Source organism: Sorex araneus, chromosome 1 (genome assembly GCF_027595985.1).
Source record: "Sorex araneus isolate mSorAra2 chromosome 1, mSorAra2.pri, whole genome shotgun sequence".
In the NCBI taxonomy this organism is placed as follows: domain Eukaryota; kingdom Metazoa; phylum Chordata; class Mammalia; order Eulipotyphla; family Soricidae; genus Sorex; species Sorex araneus.
Genome location: NC_073302.1, coordinates 212968841 through 212992353, shown reverse-complemented (window position 1 = coordinate 212992353; position 23513 = coordinate 212968841). Strand labels below are relative to the sequence as shown.

Below are 23513 nucleotides of genomic sequence, written 5' to 3'. Positions count from 1 at the left end.
TAAAGTATAATAATGTCCTGCAAAAATTAGTACACATTCACACACACATTTGTAAACATACTCTCATCAGCACATCAGGGAGGGCATCATTTAACACTTGGAAGCTCATTACTCTTCTAAAATAAAGAGTTAATTTTTTTCCCTACTGTTCTTCCCATCTTTGAAACACCATGAGTCACGGTGGTTCCCATTTAACAAACACCATGGATTCTTTATTATCTGTGAGAGTTTCATGTATTGCAGTTAATTTGAGTTGGCTCTTTTATGTCCCAATTGACAGCAGTGATTAAGTGAAAAAGAAGTACATTTTCCTTTAAATGTTAGTTGTAGCATCAAGTAACATTCCCTACATTATACTATACGGGAAGAAGTCTTCCTGCACAGACCAAAATGTTGATGGATATGTAGCAGATTAGAAAGGGGAGAGTCATTTCGAAGTGCTAGTTATCTGTCTGAGATGATACACTTCTGAATCTGTACCTCTTTGCAAAAAGAGACTTCACATTATTTTGTCAGTTTGTTTCAATTTGATAGGTTTTCAAAATTGGTATTCATTTTTTGATAGAACCCTTAAATTGTACAATTTAAGAAAACTGAAGGAGATAAATTAAATGGGTAGAAATATTTTCAAATCAAAGACCAACTGACATATATAAAAATGATGTATGTTTCTTACATGGTCCACAGGGAGATTTCTGCAGGGCTGCTATGATCTCTACAATTTGCTTCAGGGCAAACTAGATCCTGGGATATTCTATTATCCCTTTGGTCTGTTTATCATGGAAACTGATGTACAAATTGAGAGTTCTCTTTGGTCTCTTTCTTTCTACATGGTTGGAACTGGTAAGAATTCTCTTATCTCATGTCCTCACCTTCGGTAAAGTGCTACAGAAGAGTTCAGTGACCAGTAATCAATTATTATTGAGAAGCAATCAATTGCTAATTTCCATAATTATGCACATCTAAACACTATGAACAAGAAAGAGAAACAAAGCTGCACTCCAAGCATTGCCTTGTTAGCAGTATTTTGTTAACACAGGCTCTAAAAAAAGCTGCCGCAGCTGGTACCACAAATGTGTTTCCAGTATTCAGGCCATCAACGTGATTCGTCGCTAAATGTATAGAATCAGCTTCTTGCTAAAAACTACAATTACAGGTGATATACAGATTGAAATCACAGGGCTGGTTTGTCGAAGAAAATTGTCCTAATGATGGGTTTTCGGATGGGGAATGCAGCTCTTTTCTTTCTCTGTGATGGGTTGTGAAGGCAGCTGCACCTGCCTCTATGCTGTATTCTGCCGCACTTAATGATATCTGATGATATCATTAGGCAAAGTGTTCATAAACAGATGTTGAGCCTGTGCCTAAATGCTGTCAGATGAGCGGTTGCTGGCCTGAAACAGTATTATTTATATAGAACATTTACGTTTGTTATGTTAATAACCCCACTATTAGCTCTCTGGATGTTACGTTAGGAATGTAAATGTAGTTAATATGAATAACAACCTCTTTACTCTTTGTGCTGCAGTTGAGTATAACTTTTAGGCTTTGGGAGAGAAACAAAGATACCCCCCACCAAGTCCTTTTGACTTTATTTTTTTGGGGGGCACACTATACAATTTTTGATCAGGAGATAAGTGATAAGAATTCATAGGGCATATGTTAAATATTAGATTTTGATTTTCCTAACAGTTAATAATATCAAAAGACTTTTAGAGATATGAGTTTTCTTGTGTCTGCCCAAGCCATACTCATTATTCATTAGAGTGGTGAACTTGGCACCAAATCATCAAAATACTCATTTTAAAGGTAATATACTTTATAAACTGTTTGGTCTGAATCTATGTTGTTTCAGCTCCTTTAGTGATACCCTCATATTTCTTTTCATGCAACTTTAGGTCACAGAATAATTTGTTAGTCTTCTTTTTCATATTTGTGTTATTGACAGTATTACCTTGATGTGATAGTTACTATGCCTAAAATATCACATGACAACCTCTCTTTCTGTGTGAGCCAACATTGATTTTATACCTCATAGTTAATTCATGCAGAGTAAGTTATGCAAATTCTGACAGTCATCAAATGCATACTATTTCTCTGAAATACTGTTCTATTACAGCCACATTACCTTTTAAGACATTTTTATCATTTGTATGATATTTTGCTACTTTCAAAAATTTCCAGTACTGAAAAAATTGTATGGGCCTATTTTCAATACCAGGAAAGTTATCATTTTATATTTTTAATAAAGAAAAAACTTAAAATAGTGCTTCATTGTAACAATAATTAGAGGGTAGAATGATTTCGAAGTGTGTCTCATCTCTAATAATTCTTATGAAATTGACCATATTGCTAAAACTGGTAAGATGTCTATGCTTGTGAATTTCAGTGTAGGTGGATATTATCATTGCATGTATTTGTATCTCTAACTACTTTCATCATATGAATTATCTTGTGATTTTAAATAATCACAATGGATTACCAATAGTTTAGAAGCCTTTCTTATCTGAGAGTCCAACTTTTTTCTTCTGAGTAATGTAGTTATTATAGTCAGTGTTATTATATGAAGATTATTTTCTTCTAAATAAAAAATGATAATAGTAAAGTAAATCAGAGGCTATTCTCTGTCTACACATAGAAAATATACATTGACACATACATACATACATGTATACATATGTGTGTGTGTGTATGTAGCTTCTCTTTAAGTTGGAACACTTATGATTACTTTACTTAAAATGTGACCACAGGTAGTAAAACTATAAAGAACTTTGCCTCTGAGAGAAGGGTGGGTACTAGAAGGAATGAAATAATTCTCAACGTCTTTTGAACAATCTACTGAAACATAAAATGCCAAGGGACTTGAAAGACCTATTGAGTTATTCCAATATGTCCAGGATAGATTCCTAGGGAACTCCAACTCTGTGGCATCATACTTTGATTTCCTTGACATTGCCCGAAGTTCTTTAAAGAAACTGGAAAATTGCCTTTTTATTTGTTTTTCTAGTCCACATTTAGGAAAGCTAGCCAATAAAAAAATTTTCATTCTGAACTCAGAAATTTAGATCGATTTGAGTGAAAGGATAAAAGGAACTGCTGAAAGCATCAACTATAGTTGAAACAAGATCAATTCATCAAAGTCTATTTAAGAAGTGCGGGCCTCCGCCACTATCTCCACGAAGTCTTCATTTCCTGTCTTCTCTTCAGTAGCTGTAGTTCTGATGAATTCCTTATGATAAGTGATGTTCACAGCATAGAATAATTTCCCTTCATTCTCGTAGCAAATGATAAAATCATCTAGCTTGGAATATTTCTAAAATATTTCTATTTCTTATGTTGACACAGAGTGAAGGTCACTTTGAATGTTTCACTTTGAATGAATTATCTACTGAGGCCAATTGGCGCATTCTACCATTTGCATGCTTCTGTTTACCTAAGGAATGAGAATTTGGTGTATACATTTTGATATATAATATGTGACCGCTTATATAGCATAGATCTTACATATAATTTCCCAAAATGTAGATATTGTTGCTTTACCCATGTCCCACAACAAACTTCAGGGTTCAAGTGGAAGGTAATGAATGACTCCAGAATTAAAGAAAGGGAATTCTAATTTTGCACATTGTAGTATGCAGTTAAATAAATGCATTGTGTCTTTATTTCTCTGATATAATATACTTAGGACAGCTCTTTTTTTCTCTTGGAATCATATCTTTATAGATAATAAAATACGATCTAAAGAAGACTAGTTTATGAATCTACTTTCATTTGAAATTTAATGACTGCATCCTAATATTAAAATGTAATGAATTTTCTCAGCAAACACATTAAAATACATATTATAGCAGGATTTTGAATATAGCTATAATAGTTTGCCATTAATTTTGTAAAAATGTCCCCTAAAATTTTTCTATTTATGCTCCTAAGATGAATTGGAGGTGTACAAATATATTTGACCAAAATAAATAACAGAGCTTTTGCTTTCAGAATATTTCTCTTAAGGAAAAATCCACTTAAAACTAAATTATCTGTTCATGTTTATAATTAGCTTAATTTTCAGTATGTTTTTATAAAACATCACTTTGATTCACTGATATGGCGTTTTCTGTCTCCCAGATATATTCTCACTGGAATAACCAGGAACTTTTATCACTTGCCTGAATTTCAACATCTGTAATAGGACATTTTATGTAGAATTTCACACTTAAGTGATATAAGAAAAATGTTTGCATTTTTAAAGTAAAGCTAATATCTTCAAAAATAGGCCCAAACTGGTTTTATATCAAAGACAGGTTAGAATCGGCAAGGAAAAACTAAATTTATTATTTTATTTTATCTTTTACTATCTAATTTATGAAATTATATATGTTTATGGTAAGTTGAACCTTAAGGAACAAATGGGATACATAAAATATTTAGCCAACTATTCCTGCTCTCTATGTATTTTACTAGGCTTTATTAAAATATCCATTATGTGATAGTACCTATGCAAAGCTTATTTGGAAGTATGTGTCTTATATTGTGCCCAGAAGGTTATCTAGTCGTCTCTATGAGGAAATTTTGAGATGTCAGTTTAGTAGACATTCTGTACTGATTAAGAATAACAGTTTAAAAGTGAATAAAATCTGCAAAGGCTGCATTTTCCAGTAAAAAAATGTTAAGAGGATGTATATTAACATGAATTCTTGGTTGCTATTTTCTCATATGTGAGGACTCATGGTTTATTCTATTCATTCGCGTTGGTACCTTGGTTAAAATATCTAAATACATTCAACCAAAAAAATTATTTAAAGAACTGTTGTTAGATGTCTTGATAAAGCATGTTGTTCATTGGGTGCTTTAATATCGCAAAGAAATGTCAAAGAAATAACCGGTGCCTATACATGTGATTTTTTTACCCTCAAAAGGAGAGAACAAAGAGGACAGAACAGAGAACAAGAAAGAACAAGTATACTTGATTTTTGGATATAACACTATTAACCAAGTTCTGTCTTCATTCAGTAAAGTGCTTAAACGAACTAAATATGTTTCTTTGATGAGTGAACACAACTTGCCTCAGGTGGTTAAAGTCACAAATGATTTGTGTTCACTTTTGTCTACAAGGAATGGCTTTTCTTTTCTTTTTCCTTCTTTCCTTCTTTCTTTCTTTCCTTCTTTCCTTCTTCCTTCCTTCCTTCCCTCTCTCTTTCTTTCCTTCTTTCTTTCCTTCTTTCTTTCTTTCTTTCTTTCTTCTTTCTTTCTTTCTTTTCTTTCTTTCTTTCTTTCTTTCTTTCTTTCTTTCTTTCTTTCTTTCTTTCTTTCTTTCTTTTCTTCTTTCTTCTTTTCCTTCTTTCTTCCTTTTTCTTCTTCCTTCCTTCCTTCCTTCCTTCCTTCCTTCCTTCCTTCCTTCCTTCTTCCTTCCTTCCTTCCTTCCTTCCTTCCTTCCTTCCTTCCTTCCTTCCTTCCTTCCCTCCTTTCTTTACTTCCTCCCTCCTTTCTTTCTTTACTTCCTCCCTTCCTCTCTCTTTCCCCTTCCTCCCTCTCTCCCTCCCTCCCCTCCTTCTTTTCTTTCTTTCCATTATTCTTTCCTCCCTCCCTCCTTCCCTTCTTTTTCTCTCTTTGTTTCTTTGTTTCTTTCTCTCTCTTTCTCTCTCTCTTTCTCTCTCTTTCTTTCTTTCTTTCTTTCTCTCTTCTTTCTTTCTCTCTCTCTTTCTTTCTTTCTTTCTCTTTCTTCCTCTCTCCTTCTTTGCTTCTTTCTCTCTCTCTTTCTTTCTTTCTTTCTTTCTTTCTTTCTTTCTTTCTTTCTTTCTCTTTCTTTCTTTCTTCTTTCTTTCTTCTTTCTTTCTTTCTTTCTTTCTTCTCTCTTTTTCCTTTCTTTCTTTCTTTCTTTCTTTCTTTCTTTCTTTCTTTCTTTCTTTCTTTCTTTCTTTCTTTCTTTCTTTCTTTCTTTCTTTCTTTCTTTCTTTCTTTCTTTCTTTCTTTCTTTTTCTCTCTCTCTTTCTTTCTTTCCTTCTTTCTTTCTTTCTTCCTTCCTTCCTGCCTTCCTTTCTTTACTTCCTCCATCCTTTCTTTCTTTGCTTCCTCCCTTCCTCCCTCTCTCCCTTCCTCCCCTCCTTTTCTTTCTTTCCATATTTCTGTCTTCTCTCCCTCCCTCCTTCCTTTTTCCTCCCTTCCTCCCTTCCTTCCTTCCTTCCTTCCTTCCTTCCTTCCTTCCTCCCTCCCTCCCTCCCCTCCCTTTCTTTCTTCCTCCCTCCCTCCCTCCCTTTCTTCCTTCCTCCCTCCCTCCCTCCCTTCCTTCCTTCCTTTCTCCCTTCCTTCCTTCCTCTTCCTTCCTTCCTTCCTTCCTTCCTTCCTTCCTTCCTTCCTTCCTTCCTTCCTTCCTTCCTTCCTTCCTTCCTTCCTTCTTTCCTTCCTTCCTTCTTTCCTTCCTTCCTTCTTCCTTCCTTCCTTCCTTCCTTCCTTCCTTCCTTCCTTCCTTCCTTCCTTCCTTCCTTCCTTCCTTTCTTTCTTTCTTTCTTTCTTTCTTTCTTTCTTTCTTTCTTTCTTTCTTTCTTTCTTTCTTCCTTCCCCCTTCCTTCTTTCCTTCTTCCTTCCTTCCTTCCTTCCTTCCTTCCTTCCTTCCTTCCTTCCTTCCTTCCTTCCTTCCTTCCTTCCTTCCTTCCTTCCTTCCTTCCTTCCTTTCTTCCTTCTTTCTTCCTTCCTTTCTTCCATTTTTTCATTTTATGTTTGGTTCTGTATTTAGGTACCAATCCTGGTAGGGCTCAGGGGACTATATGCTCTTTCAGGAAATCTAATCCAGTTTAGCTGTCTCCAAGACAAGTGCTCTACCTGTCATACAACCTCTCCAGGCCCCTGAAAAGTAATGGCATTTCAATCTGGAGGGACATGTGATAATTGTAATAATGACACAAACTTACGCTAGTTTGTGATTAAGCAGCACACATGTTTGAAGGATCAATTTAACAGAATTCCTAATGTTTGAGTGTGTGTCTATATCAGTACTATTAAACTAATTACTAACAGGCAAGTATAAAATTAACTTTCAGAATTTTTGGAAATTTTCTCTAATATGGAAAATAATTAGAAATATATAGTTATTTTAGATAATATAGAATAGTACTTATATTCTGGAAATTACAAAGAATCTCAATAATTTCAATTACAGCCAAATAGACAAATTATCATAGGAGTATAGTAAACTGAAGACCAATATATTTATTCCAAAACTGTAATTCTAAGATATGGACAATCAAGTGTACATTACCTTGGACAGAATTTTAGACATAGTTGAAAGTAGACATTATTTATCAAGATTTCAAAGTAATAATTGTAGGTGACTCTGCTTGTCCTACCTTCAAATTGCCATTATGAAAATTGGGTTAATTCATACTGCATTGAAAAGATGTAATGACTTCTGCCATACTCCAGAGAGATGGTACAGCAGGAAGGGTGCTTACTTTGTATGAAGCAAACCCATGGTTGATTCCCAGAACCCCATATGTTTCCATGAACTCCATATCATGTGAACCCTGAGAACAGAACCAGGAGAAGCCCTGAGCACCTCTGGGTGTGGCCCCAACCAAAGAACAAACTACTGAGTGAGAAAGAGAGAGGGACAGACAGAGAAAGAGAGAAAGAGAGAGAGAGAGAGAGAGAGAGAGAGAGAGAGAGAGAAAGGAGAAAGGAGATTTACTCAAATTGCCCTTGGCATAAAATATCTGAATGTAATTAGTGATTATTATCTAACACTTAGGGAAAATTTCCCAGTTCAATTTTAATTTGAGGAACATTTTTATAAAAAGACTTCAATATGTATTACTATCGTCTGACTAACATAACTATGTAGGGTCTTCCTTGGCAGGGAGTTAATATAGGAGCTTAGGCATTTGCCTTTCATACCAATGACCACCACATGCATATGGTCTCTGGAGCACCTCCACAAATGATTCCTGAGCACAAAGTCAAGAGAAACACATGAGTACTGCTGGGTGTGGCCTAAATACCCCCCCCACACACATAGAATAACAAACAGTATCAGAAAACTGCATTATTGGGTTCACACAACAACACCTTAAAAGATTTTTGTTTGTCTTACTTAGAGTCAATGGTATAAAATTATGCTTTTCAAAATATTTTGGTAAAACAAGTAAGCTTTTGTTGTTAAATTTCAATCATCCATAATTATCATTATATTTTAGATGAGTAGTTTCTCTAATGTGACTTGTGGTCTTCAGGATGCTCTATGGAGAAACCAATAATGGCCAAAGAAGTTTGAGAAAATTTGCATCTGCCGTAATGTCTGAGAGTCACAACATATATTCGTAGTAATGGAAGAATATAACAAGTTTTGCATAAATAGTTTCCCTCTAGAGGCTACAGAGACAGAACAATGGGTGAGGCACTGACCCTCTGTGGCCAATCCAGGTTTAAGCCCAGGCATCGCACAGGCGCTGCCAAGAACCGTCTCTGCGTAGAACCACACAGCGAGTTATGTCTCCAAAACAAATTTAAAAAAACAAACTTTTTTTTGCCTAGCTCAGAATTTTAAAAAATTATGGAATATGGCATCTCTTTTATTTCCTTAGATTTTATGCGCAGTCCTGTTTTTCAGACAGATTCACTTTGAAGAACATTGTTTAAACAATTGTTTTAGAGGGTGGACAAATGACTTACTTGTAGAAAATCTTTCTTCTAGAAGACTCTACTTCCTTTCACTTCCTGCGAATGTATTATTGAATATCCAAAACATATTATCCACCTTGTTATCATTTTTAAAGGTTATAAAAATTATACTTTTGGGGGGTAGTTTAGTTGGTTTTGGGCTACACCCAATAGCCTCCTCCTGACTCTACATTCATGGATCACTTCTGGCAGGACTCTGGGAACCATATATATGGGAAGCTGGGAATTGAACCTAGGTCAGTTGCATAAAAAGTAAGTGGCCTATCTACTGTACTATTGCTCTAGCATTATCTTTTATAACTTTTTTTGAATAATAATGATTTTGAGAGTTGATGATTCTCTTCATTATCATGATAAAGTTATGCAAATGTATTTAACTGCTAAAAATGTGTCTTTAAACTGAATTTCTAGGACCTAAAGCATACCTTTCTTAAAATATATATATATTTTTACAGAACTTAATTTTTCTTTTTATAACAACACAAACCTATAAATAGGGGCTGGGGTTATAATATAGTGGGTAAGGTACTTGCCTTATATGCAGCTACCCACCTTTTATAATATTTAAATAAAATAATCTTTAAATTTTTATTACATAATTTTAATATCAAGAATATGGTGTTTAAATTTTAATAAGATTTTTTAATAAATTATTTTTCATATTGTTGAAATAACACCTAAGATAGTTACAAAAGTAGAGAAAAATCCTTTTATCTCTCTCTCTCTCTCTCTCTCTCTATATATATATATATATATATATATATATTTGGGTCACACCCAGGGATGCAAGGGTTACTCCTGGCTCTCAGGAATTACTCCTGGCAGTGCTCAGGGGACCATATGGGATGCTAGGAATCGAACCAGGGCCTGCCTCGTATAAGGGTAACACCCTATCCACTGTGCTACTGCTCTAAGAAAGTTTTGAAACTCAGAAGGCAAGAAATAATTAGCATTAAAAGAAGACCACGATGAAGTCAAGATTATAAGAGATTACTGAGGCATAGAGAATTTTGTTGTTTATGCTGCTGTTTACCAGTATCTGGGAAAACATATTGTACTCCATTGCTTAATGTCTACTGCTACTCCCTGCAACTTGCTGTTAGACTAAATATATGGTGGTTTTATATATCTATTGTGCAGTTAATGAGACTTTCAAAATTCTTATCATTCTGTTATAAAAAATCAAGAACTTTTGTGGGTATTTTTAAGGTATGGGAAAGATAACCAGAAATACTGTTTATGAATCTTGCTTTCAACCAATGGACAAAACTGTTTTTAATTCTACATATATAAATGTTGAAATATGTGCAGCCCAGTTTTATTTTGTCCACATATCTGTTGATAATTGAAATATTAAGAAATTATAACTGTAATTTAGAAACCATTTGAAAATACATTGAATTTACTCAGAAGTATCTAAATAATTTATTAATACCCTTCACTCTTCAGAATGTCAATATTGATTTTCAGTTCAGGAATGTCAGTAATCGAACCATCATTAAGGTCTGATGCCCCAAAGTTGTAATGACGGAACAAGGATTTAAGCATCTTAAATGGTACTCTCCAATGTATAATTTTGTCTGCTGTGGTATTATTTTTCTTTAAACAAGAACTCTCCATTTGCATTGCCTTCACAAAACATTCACAGTCCTCTGGACTGCTTCCTGGTGAATTAGTTCCTAATGAGAATAACAGTTTCCTCACTTTCATAGATAAAAACAAGCATTTTCTTTGAGCCCCCAGTATCTGCACACTTCCATAGGAAACTGGTGTGCCCTGAGCTTTAGGATGGAAAGCAGAGCCTTGAAGGAGCAGCTCTTCCTTTCAAAGAACTGCACTTAACCAAGTTGGAGTGTACACATAGAAATCTTTAGCGTAATGATTGTTATAATATTTGTGCAAACAAGTGTCTCAATGAGGGGAAAAAAAGCACATTTCTTGAAATGATCTCTCAAGACTTTGAAAGTAAAAGTATGGCTGCCTAAGAACAAACTCATACAAACACCAGTGTTCCAGTTCTGCTGCCTTAGCTAGCAAGCAAAATATGGTTCAAATGGCTTAACAATCCTAGAAATGAAGGCACCAGTTTAATGAGGTCTCCTCTGCTTGAAATTAAAGTAGAAGGAGTTTAACGGAGAACAGTATTCAATAACAAAATATTAAATGATAAACACAGATTGCTTAAAATCAGACGGGCCATTTTAAGAAAAGCATTTTAGCTCATCATGATATGTAGCACCTTATTTAAATTAGGAGGTGTTAATTCGTAGCTTGAATAATATATTAATATAATATGTAAAGTGAATGGCATTGTTAATCACAGTCGCGCCTGGAACGACTTTGCTTCTGTGCACTGAATGTTAATTTTGCAAAACATTAATTTCAAAGATTTTGCAGCAGTGCTTTTGTAATTAAATATTAATGTCACATGTTATTGCAGTAGCATGTTTATGAAAGCCGGCAACACTTCAAGTCAACTCATTTGTTTTTATATTTATTCTTGTACATCTGCAATCCCTTCCATTTCACAATTTCAAAGTGAAGGCCATTTTGAATAGTCAATATGTGAACATTTTTCATTGTAAGCGTTTTTTAACATCCAACAGGGTAAATATTTAATGTTGTGTTTTTAGCTGGTATAATTTTTCAGAAAATTGGCTATAACTTTTAACAACTCAAAGGTACCTAAACTGTCTCCAGTTTTGGCTTGAGTGATCTGAAAATAAAGTAGCAATAAATGTGATGAAGCTGTGTAAAAATATTTAAGAATTAGAAGGCTTTATATGAAAGTTTGAAATTAGAACTACAATTTTGTGCACAGATATCTCTGCAGTTACTTGGATTTTTATCTATTTTCATTATGCACTGTGCTATCTCAAGAAAATTTAAAACATTGACTTGACTTTTGGTTAACTTTGTTCAACTTTTGTAACTAGGCAAAGAATAGGGAGATCTTATTCAGTAATAATGTGCCTCACCCTTATTACATGTTTGAAGTTATCCATATTCTTGATGAGACTCATTCTACTTAACCAGCTTTTTCTAAGTATTCACAGAATATATAACATTGTATACTAGACACATTGTGTTTATATCCTTGGTTCACCCATGACTATTTGAATAAATTGTTAAATCCAATCATCTTGCCTAGGATAATCCCAATAGGGTAATAACAATTATCCTAAAAGTAAGTCATTTCTACTTTTGAATTTTGTCAGCAACAAAAAAAAATCAAGGTATTATATTTCAAAGCTTTTACTTTATCCACCTAGTAAAGTCGTTTTTTTAAAAATAACCAAATTCCTTCAATACATTTTTTAAATGTTATGGAATGAATTACCCACACCGATCCCTCCAAAAAAACTAGGAAAAATCAAGATACATTATGTTTGGTTATGGGCACATTTAACAGTTAAAATTTTTATCTGCACCTGATGTTGCATGTTAACAGCTAATGCCATTTGACAGTGATGAAATTAAAGGATGAAGAAGAGATACAAACTACATTTTACAAGCATGATGGGTCTCCAACAATGCCATTTAAATATTATTTGTCACTATTTAAAATGAACCTTTCCCCTTTAAGCTATGCCATTACGCTCATTTGTCCTGTCACCGCTGACAGGCTATATGACTCACACACAAAAATGGTCATTAGGTACTGCATCTTCATCTTATTTAAAAAAAAAAGAGAGGGGGAAGAAAGAAAGAAAGCATTCTGGTGCCTCTAAAAGCCTGTAATTATTTTCATCCAAAGAGATAGTGTTGCTCGGAAGGTAATTTAATAACCTTTTGCATGTACCTGGGGAATGCCTCTTCAGGGGACCAAGGTGCCGACATGCCATTCAGTCGTCAAAACATGACCTTTAATGGTTGCTTGGAGAGAAGTTAGCGTGGAATGTTGTACACAGTGCAATGCTAATTCTGCTTTCTAATATATGCAAAATTTAGTTCTTGAGCAATGATCTTTGTAAGATGAATTAATATAGGTACTGCTCCAGGAAACAAAAGAAATTGCAACGTGAAAGCTTCCCTCCACCCACAATCGTTTATACTTCAGTTTGAAGTAGCTAACAACTTGCACAATTTATATAAAAAATAGTGCAAAACATTTCAGAAGTCATTTGCTTCTTTCACCCCTTTAAGTTGGTTGATGGATTCTATTCTGTACAAGATGGAAATGTGAAATAGGATTAAAGGGATTCCTTTGATAAGTTTATTTCCCAAAATAAGGCACTGGCCCCAGTTCCATAAAAAGGAAAAAGCAAAGCTTAGTTTACCTTCAATATAAGGTCTGTTTTATAACTCAGTCTTATGTGACTTGCTGAAATTACTAATGCAGTTAATGAGTTCATTTTTTAAAGGAAATCATTGATGGAATTTCCTATTCAGATTTAACATTTTGGGCACATGCGTGTACCAAAAGATTCACAGCTCTTTCTTGTAACAACCAGGTTCAGAAACTCCTTATTTGGGTAGTCTGATATTAGATCCTGCTTTAGTTAGAAATGCTAGGATTTCAACTCCTTCCCTGACACACCATCCGTCAATTTATTAGCACACTGGTGCAGTAAGCCACTGAACAGGCTATATCAATTCGTTTAGTTTTTTTTTCTTTAAATTGTCTGTAATCCTCAGCTCTGCTCTCTCAACCGGTCAGCATTAAAGATTTATGTTGCACTTTTTTTCATTGCCACACCTGAATATGGATTACTTAAATGGGCTGTAAATAATTCATATCTGGGAATAAGTTTCCATTACTGACCAATGTTGTAATTTAATATACTGTATTATGGGTTATACAATTTTAGATTGTTTTCTGTGTGCATTCAGCAGTCAGGCAGACAACAGTTTAAGTAAAAAGGGTGAGATGTTTGTTCAGCTTATTTTCATGTTCACTCCCTATGCTCAAATCAGCAACAGGGCTAAAGGAAGCAGAAAGCTACTTTCAACTGCATGTTTTTTCTGCTATTTATGGAAATCTTAAAAGAAAAGAAAAACACTTGACCTGAAACAAAACACAAAAATGTGTAAGAGCATATTATTGATACATTCAAAACAGATATAAAATGTGCTAATATAGGTGACTAGAAATCTCTTAGTTCTTGAGAACTGGAAAATAATCTTGATTCTTGAACCAAAGGTTAACTTTCCTATTCAAAGCTTGATTATTCTGTGCATAAAATTCCCATAATAAAATTATAATTTATTTGACAGTTAAGTTTGAATGAGGCTATTGGATCACATACGCAAAATGTTAAAAGTACAAGCTATCTTTAAAACATGGGCAAGTGTTTACTCTTAAAGAGCTTTAACCAATTTAAGATTAAGTTGCATATAGTAAAAATTAATAATAGATTAATACATGAAAATCTATGAAGACACATAAGATAGTGATTTAAAAAGGAATAATTTAAAAAGATGAATTAAAAAGTCGAATCAGTAAAGAAGGCCAGCATAAACTAGGGAAAAACATGCTGTGAATAAAGTCTGTTAGATCTTGAAATAGGAGAACTGCTAAATAATGCATAGTTTTATTTTTCTATCATTTGCATAAACCTTAAGAGAGTATTTATTTGTGTAAAACTTGATGTATCGAGGAAGGAGAATAAAAAAATGGCATTCATTTTGTTTTCATTTTGGTATTTAGGAAAAATATTCTGTTACATATGGACTACTTAGACCTAATCATCTGACTGAATGCGATGTGGATCTTGGGCCAGGTTGGAAAGGGCTGGCTGGAGAACAGTGCCCTGGTCCTGCTGCAGGCGATGCAGGTTGGCCCATGCTCTGCCGGGGAGCAATGCGATGTGGATCTTGGGCCAGGTTGGAAAGGGCTGGCTGGAGAACAGTGCCCTGGTCCTGCTGCAGGCGATGCAGGTTGGCCCATGCTCTGCCGGGGAGCAGATGGCGAGCCAATGCTTGTAGTCACACTTACCTTCCTTGCTAAATCCATAATCCCTCACTGGACACGGAGCCAAGGCAGGCTTTGGAGGCAGAAAGGAGGTTACAATCTGGACTTGGGTACTGACTGCCAGAACTGAGAAAACAGCTCAGAAATTTCAAATGCTTAACAAGTTATCTGTCTTGTCCCTAAGCCAGTGCAGCATTTTTAAAAGTAATTAAGACATGATTGAAAATGTGTATGCCATCGAAATACAAAAATCTTTAAAAATCATCAGAAACAATCAAGAGAAGTCACATGTACTATCACATCAGGCAAAAAATATATATTTAAGATAAATTATATTTTTGTGATTGAAAAGACATCGAGAAAGAAAAACTAGGAGTGGGGAAGCAGGTTATAGAAAAATGAAGGTTTTTTTCTTTATAAACCAGGTCTTATATAGAAGTAAAGCATTTCATAAGTGTCTATGAATATGCTTCATATATGAAATATTTTCCTTCCCTAAGGAAATGCATAATTATGAAATAACTATATCTTTCAAACATATGCTACTCTGTATAATATTTTGATAGCATTAAATTATTACAGTTAATTTCTCTCTATATTATATAGTTCTTATACACATATATATGTATTTTGTAGGTATGGTTATAATGCACCGTCAGCATAGACGTTATAATTCAGAAAGATAAAATAAGATATTGAATGAGTAGTAAAATTTCGATCAGTTATAATAAAAGGGATAGTGTATGCCATCTGCTTAAAGAGTAAATGATAAAATGCATGCATATCTAGAAATGTCATATAAAATACACAAAGCATGTCAACATATTAGAGTAGTGATGAATTTACTTAAACATGTATCTTTTACATCGTAATATGACAGAAGAAACAAAACCTTGCTGTGATGGTCTAGACTATTCCACAATGTTTTTGAAAAATATGTTTCTAAGTGAGTGAAAACAAATTTCTTAGTTTTATGCACTAAAGTTTCCTGGGCTTCATTCTCTTAAGCAACACTCTCCTTGTGAATCATTTCTTGTGCATATGATAATGAACTACTTCATTGACTTCAACTTCAAATTTCTTCTCCCTTTCATTAGTTCATTATACCGCCATTTACGCAGAAAATGAAATATTTTCAATATTCTGCCCACATGCATGGAATAACTTGAGTTTTGCACTTGGAACCAACAAACTTCTTTCATTAGTTCCTTCTGCTCCACACTTTTATTACATCTTTGGAAAGTATTTAGCCCCTATATTTTTAGATAGGAAGAATCTTAATTTCCTCTTGTGAAACTCTTTCAATAATCTTTCCTTCCCCTTCACCATACAGTAAGTTATTTTCTGGTAATAATACTTACTTTAAATTTTATATAAATATAAATTTTATATAAAGAAATAAAGAAAAAAGCTGAAAACTTCTTTCTCTAACTCATCGTAGAATTTAAGAAGCTGTGCTTTGATATGCTTTTTTTGTGGGTCAATATTTATAATAGCAGATAAGTGGTCAATATGTCTAATATTAATTCATTTTGTAAACATTATACATAGTTTCATATAAATAGGAAGGTTTTTATTTTTTAAAAATTAGTGTTCAGGGGCTGGAGCGATAGCACAGCAGGTAGGGCATTTGCCTTGCACGCGGCCGACCCGGGTTCGAATCCCAGCATCCCATATGGTTCCCTGAGCACGGCCAGGGGTGATTCCTGAGTGCAGAGCCAGGAGTAACCCCTGTGCATCGCCAGGTATGACCCAAAAAGCAAAAAAAAAAAATTAGTGTTCACTGGAAAAATTCTAACATATTGTAAACTACAGTCAACATATTTTTCATTCATTGTAGAAACACTTTACTTTATAGAAACATTTGTACTGATGAGACATATCTCAGCCCCATCAATAGAGCTTATATTCAACATATGTAAAAACCTGGGTTTATTGATTTATTCCAAACCTGATATTTATATCTATATCCATCTATGCTTTGAAGGATGGATGATCTCATCATAGACTTTGCAACAGTTCTGAAAATGATTAAATTCATGTCATTTCTGCTTCAGTTGAGAATAGAGAAAATGAAACTTTAAAATTTACCTTATCTTAAATTAATAATGCAAGTATCCACTAATTGGTATGCTCCAAAGGAAGAAACGAACAAAACAATCACAAGGCAAGTACAACAAAATTATGTTTTAGTTAATAGCAAAAGATTATTCTAGATCATTGTTGGCATGTATATTTTAAAAATCAACAAGTTAGTTGATAAGACCACCCTACAGCACAAGTTCTGTTATCTGTACCATTGTAGTTTTACATATGGTTTGTAGTGTATTGATCATCTACAAAACGTTCTGTGACTATAAAGCTGAAGAGATTGAGAAGGTAAATAAGAGTTTAATGACCAGTAGGTATCATTTCCTATCTTATGTACGGGGTAATACATAATTACCCAAAAGCCATTTAGGGACTGTTGAGATAGTACAGTGGATAGGATAGATGCCTTGCTTATAGGTGATTTGGGTTTGATACAGGGCAACCCATATTGTACCCTTAGACAACCTACTAGCGATCCCTGCATGCAGAGCCAGTAGTAAGCCTCAAGGAAAACTGGGAATGATTAAAAAATATATAAGTGGTTTAGATAAGAGTAAAACCAGTTCATAGGCTTGACATGACTATGGATTCCCAATATTTTAAATTAGAAAATATTAGATAAATCTTAATTCATAATTTATAATACAATTTGACCAAATTGAATTGCCACATATACAATAGAAATCAGTTCAAATATAGGACTTCAAGCAAAATTTTGTTACATCACCCATGTAGAGAACACCATCAAAAATGCTAATATTATGTTCATTGCATGACTTTATTTTGATAAAATCTAAGGTTCTAGAACTACAGTGAGGAAAACAATATCCAGTTAAACAAGGGAAGATATGAGTATCAGAAGTCAGATACTCAAACCAAAATTGCTTTATGTACAACTTTGAATCCAGGTTCTCAAAATCCTCAAAGATGATGTCTGATCCCTAGTTAAACTTACAACACTTTTATATGTCACTTATTAAGTTGTAGAGAAATATGTGCCAGTTCTTCTAAGGCATGCAAAACCTTGAAACAATTATTATATTTTCCATCAACATCATCACAAACATTATTAATCAAGAGCATCTTCTGAATTGCAGTTAAGGTATTCTGATTACTACATTTATGGTAAATGACCTATTATAAAATTGGAAATGAGTGTATTATCAGAAGTTGTATCTTTTGGATGAAGCAAAAACAGTGATCTCAATGTAAACGGTCATGGAAGATTCTGTATTGCCATCTGTCAGGAATTATTTACCAGTTTTGCTGAGCAAATTCCAAATTAAGGGGCTCCTTTTATTGGCTCAAACTTACCTTCTAACCAAATTATAAATAGTGCCCATCTTTACCATTTAAGATTTATTATAAGGTGCATGAATGTTGATAGACAAGATTTTTTTTATTTTAATTGCCTTTTTACATTCAAGTTCACAAACTTTCTCCACTGAATTTCTTGCAAAACTTCCTAAGCCAGGTTCACTTTAAGTATGACTTAAAGTGACTAAGCTTTCTTGAGTCACTTTAAGTTATACTCCAGAGATTGGCTGCACTACAGTTTTTGAAGTTCTCCATTACTGGACAATCTGTATCTTTTAGTTTCATATTCTGTGCTTCATCTAAATTCTCTCCATCTCTGAAGCATTCCTCTAGTTGCCAAACACTGCACTTTCCACAGTCTTAGTTTTCCTCCAATTATTTCCCAAAAATGCTCTTTGTGACTTTATTTTTCTAATTCCTCTCCAGTAAAATTTTTATTATCTCTTTATATGGCTAGTCTTATAAAATCCCATTTGTACTTGTGCCACTGAAAATTCAGGTAGACTTGCCCTCATGTGCGCCTTAATAACCTACTATATATCACAATAATATGTTGAAGGAAAATACTTTGTTTCTCTGTTGCCATCATCTCAATACAAATTTGTAAGTTCAGATAAGGTTATATACTTCTCAGTGCTTCAAGGAAAATCTAGTTTTTTTGTGTGTATCAAAAGAAGTATTTGTTACCGATGACTACTCTGAAATATCATCTTACTACCCCTTTAACATAACGATTTCAAGAGGCTTTCCTTTCTGCCTCTTTTATTTTGGGCATTTCTGGGCCACCTCTGGTCATGCTCAGACTTACTCTTGTTTCTGTGAGTAAGTACTACCAGGGATCACTCCTGGTAGTACTAGAAGTGTGTGTGTGTGTGTGTGTGTGTGTGTGTGTGTGTGTGTGCGTGTGTGTGTGTGTGTGCGTGTGTGTTTGAGGGGGTGGGGAGGAGGTGGGATATGTGGTGCTAGGGACCTCCCAGTTAAACTAAATGCCACTGTCACTGTCACTGTCTTCCTGTTGTTCATGCGGGCCCAATAGCATCTCCATTTATCCTAGCTCTGAGATTTTAGCAGCCTCTCTCTACTCGTCCTTCCCAACTGTGCCGCATTAGAGGCTCTTCAGGGTCAGGGGAATGAGACCCATCATTGTTACTATATTTGTCATATGAAAATATGCCACAGGGAGCTTGCCAGGCTCTCCCATGCGGGCAGGAAACTCTCAGTAGCCTGCCAGGCTCTCCAAGAGGGAGAGAGAACTAGGCTACCAGATGTCACGCGGCCGCATTGCTTCTGGGAGCTTAATTATATAGTCTCTGGATATTGGCCGTTGGTGGGATTACAAGGCTCTGGGGGCAGTCTCTGGGTGTGACTGCCTAGCTACTGGAAAATAGGGGATCTGGGCAGAAGAGGCCCAGTCCCAATCCAAGCAGGCTTGGAGGTCTCAACTCCAGATCCAGAACACCTGGGTTCCTCTGCCGGTGCCTTCATTCATGAGGCTCGTCCGAACGTGTGGAGAGTGGCCTTGAGCATGGCTGTGGCTGGGTTCCGGAGGTCTTGGGCTGCCAGGGCTCTGCTCGTAGTGGGGAGGGAAACTCAACCCACCCCCTCATAGGGGCCCTGGTGAAGACAGACAGGCTTGGGGGCAAGAGACTGTGTTGCACGCTTCCGAGAGCTTTGTTTTATAGTCTCTGTATGTTGGCCAGAGACTACAATATATTACATGCATGAATATGTTATATTATATAATAGCCACATGCAAGTCAAGTAATTTAAGCCCTACTCTTTATTTTTGACCCTCTTTCATCTCTTTTTTGTTTTGTTTCTATCTCTTTCTTTTCAATTCTTATTTGTGAGTTACCCAGCGTTTACTCTTTGATCACTCTTTGATTACTCCCTACTATCTGCAACTGTCCAGGTGATATTATTTAGGATTATGTCTTTATGGGGTATCTGCACTCAATTCTTTATGTTGAGCCTAGACAGAAACCTCCACATAGATGCATATATCTTCCTTTTGATTGTTTATATATATACTACAAATTGATAAGACTAAATAAGAATATTTACTTTCCTCTCCACTCATATCTCTTTCTCTCTTGATATTTTACATCATAAAAGTAACAATGAGGCTTTTCAGGGAAAAAATGTAAAAATTTCTGAGTCCCATCTAAACTCAATGTAGTTGAATCATGTCTGATATTTTTAACCATACATCAAACTAAATCACTCTGCCTTTTTTATGTTTTTATCAAAATCTCCACCAGTCTACCTAGTCCAAATCAAGGTCATCATTCTCTGAAATGCTGTAATAATGTCTAGTTAATCAGTATGCTTCAGATCTTTTATTATTTATTTTCAGCATTTGCCAAAGCGATCTTTTAAAAAAGTATACAAAATCATGCCATATACCTGTTCAAAGCTTTAAAATATAGTTTTTCCTAAGAAAATCTTGACATCAGATTTGATTTTTTTGCTATTAGGAAATGACAGTACTGGCAGTATTCAGGGGTTACTCCAGACTCTGTCCTCAGGGATTTTTCTTGGTGGTGTTCCAGAGCTCACGTGAAATATAGGAAATTGAGCATCAGTTAGCTGATTTCCAGGCAAGCGTCCTACCCACTGTATTATCTCTCCAGTCTTAATATCTGATTTTTAATATGCAATTCTGACTCTTCTAAATCCCCTGTTCCCATTACATCTCCTTTCCTCTTTTCTCTCTTTGTTCCGGTCATACTACTATCATTTTCTTGAACATGTTAACTGAGTTTGATCAAATAAGTAAATACGTAGTGTCTCTACTGTTTCCTCTGTGGAGAATATTGTTTCTTTTGAGTTTTGTGTAGTTTTATTTATTGACATCCAATAAGAATCTAAAAGATAAAATAATAACAACACAGGCCATCCAGTTTGATAAGTGAAATATTTAACACAAGAATTTGTGGATTTCTAACTGATCCTCAGTGGTGTGGAATGCGGAAAGGCACCATATATTTTGTTACTTGAAGTTTTACTGTGATTGATGGCATCCATGTGTAGACATTAAAAATTAGATCTCTAAGACAGTGAAAAACATCTACTATTTTTAGTTGAAGATCAAGGTTTTAGTATGAGCTTAAGCTCCAAAGAATATAGGTGTTTTGGGATCATATTATCCTTCTTGTGAATTCTCTTTATAGCATTTATTGTCTTCTATAATATGGTTATATTATTGCGGCATCGCTGGGAAGGCCGAGTAGAGAGAGGCTTCTAAAATCTCAGGGATAGGACGAATGGAGAGGTTACTGAGACCGCTCAAGAAATTCAATGATCAACGGGATTTCGTGATTCGTGATTCGTGATAATATGGTTATACTAGCTAAATTATTATAGTTCCACTTATCATTTGAGGATTATTCTGATAGGCACATAGAAAATGAATTCAAATAAACACATAGAAACTGAATTCAAATTAACAATTCAAATAAAACATGTTAAAGGTAGTTTTCAAAACTGTGTCACTGTATCACTGTCATCTCATTGCTCATCCATTTGCTCGAGCGGGCAACAGTAGCGTCTCCATTGTCAGACTTGTTGTTACTGTTTTTGGCATATCAATACACCACGGGGAGCTTGCCAGGCTCTCCGAGAGGGGCGGAGGAATCAAACCCAGGTTGGCCATGTGCAAAGCCCTACCCGCTGTGCTATTGCTCTAGCCCTTTTTAAAACTATTTTTTGTTGTTGTTGTTGTTAAAACTACTTTTGTTTTAAAACTAGAAAAGAAAAATACAAGTTATAGAAAAAATTGTTTACACTTCCTGATTGTTAAATAAAATCTGAAAAATAAAATCTGTAACTTTCTGGCTTCAGCAGCATTTTTTATATTTGTCTGCTTAACTGTTTGTTCTTTGTCAACAGCAGGTCACATTCAGGGCTGAATGCTGGCTCTGCACTCTGAGGTCACCCCTAGAAGAGTCAGGGGACTCTATTGGCACCAGCAATCAAACCAGGATCTTCCACATGCAAAGGCATCCCCCTGCCATTGCCCTCCTCCCAGTCCAGTCTCCTTCAGCAACCTTTCTTGACAGCATTTTGTTGTGATGGAATTTATAGTATATATTTTTAAATATTTTTCAAAGTGCTATTTTTATTCCTCATGGCATCTATAACCAGCTCTGAAAATGTGATTTTAGTCCTAGTGAAATAATAGTATTGTTCGGTCTTACCTTTTCTTATCACAAAGTGGAAAATGTGAAAATGCTTCCAGTGATTAGATATTTCATACCAAACATTTTCTTCAACATTTTTTTTCTAACTTCTGAGAGATGTATGCCTGTGTTTGCCACATTAGCTTCTCCAGTATTTATGGACACAGGCAAAAATAATTAATTTTGTTTCATCAGCTGCTTTACCTTTGATGTCAATAAATTATCTGTACCATCTTTTCAAGAATCTGACCTCTTACTTTCCCTACTGCCAAGACATGCCATTTTATTTATCTTTATTATCAGTACACATTTTCTTTTATTTGCCACCTTTTATTTCTTTAATTTTGTACCCCTTTCACTTTATTTTATAGTCTTCCAAATTCTATTTTGAATCTTACACAATTTGCCCTGTGTGTTGCTCTTTCTTACTCCTGATTATTTTTGCATTTTTTATTCCTTCTAATTGGCTATATTTTTATTTGCAGTATATTTATTACTAAATGGCATTCATTGCCTCTGGGCATACATTAATTTATCTTTCAGGACTTTCCATTTGCTCTGTATGTCTTTTCTTTATGTATTTCTTTTTGTAGCCTCCATTTCACTTTACTTTTGTTGCATGTCTGAGTGCATTATTTTTGTTGATTTTTTAAATATGCTTTCATATCAGTAATTCAAGCTTCATGTATTATTAGAAAGGTTTATGAAATAACTATTGTATGTCACAAACAACATTAATTTGGATCATCTAAAAATAGGTTTTAATTCATTGTACTGCAATTTGTCAGCCACTTTCTCTATAATCGTATTATAAGGTTTAACAAAATAAATAATTAGGAGCTAATTTTGTATATTAATAATATTGTAGACATTCTAATTTATGGGCCCAAGTTCAGAAAAGGGGACTCTATTGAAAGATAAATAAGCAAAGTGCAAAACTTACAACTATTGAAAGATAAATAAGCAAAGTACAAAACTTACAACTTCCAAGAGATATGTGTATACTTTTTCAGGTATTTAATATAAGTTGTGTAACTATATATAATGAATTAATTTATTAGAAGTATATATATCCATTAACACCATTGACCTGCATACTCTCTTATGCTATTGTGATCATAATAAGGTAATATTTAAAATCAGATATAGCTACTTCAAAAAATGCTTCACAAGTGTGAAATTTAATGACACTAACTAATAAAAGTGTAGCAAGTATTGCAGTACAATATGACAAATATTGTAAGATTAAATAGAATTCTTCCTAGGTTATTGGTGGGGTGGGGGGTTGGTGGTTGGAAGAGATAGGAATCTTTAGAAAATGTCATGTACTAAATGTCTTTTCAGGT

At 34.6% G+C, this 23513-nt stretch overlaps 1 protein-coding gene across 1 annotated transcript in view; it reads left to right on the top strand.

The window, feature by feature from the left end:
• ARHGAP15 (Rho GTPase activating protein 15) overlaps nucleotides 1-23513 on the top strand; it is a 696849-nt gene that overhangs the window by 223655 nt on the left and 449681 nt on the right. The window lies entirely within an intron of this gene.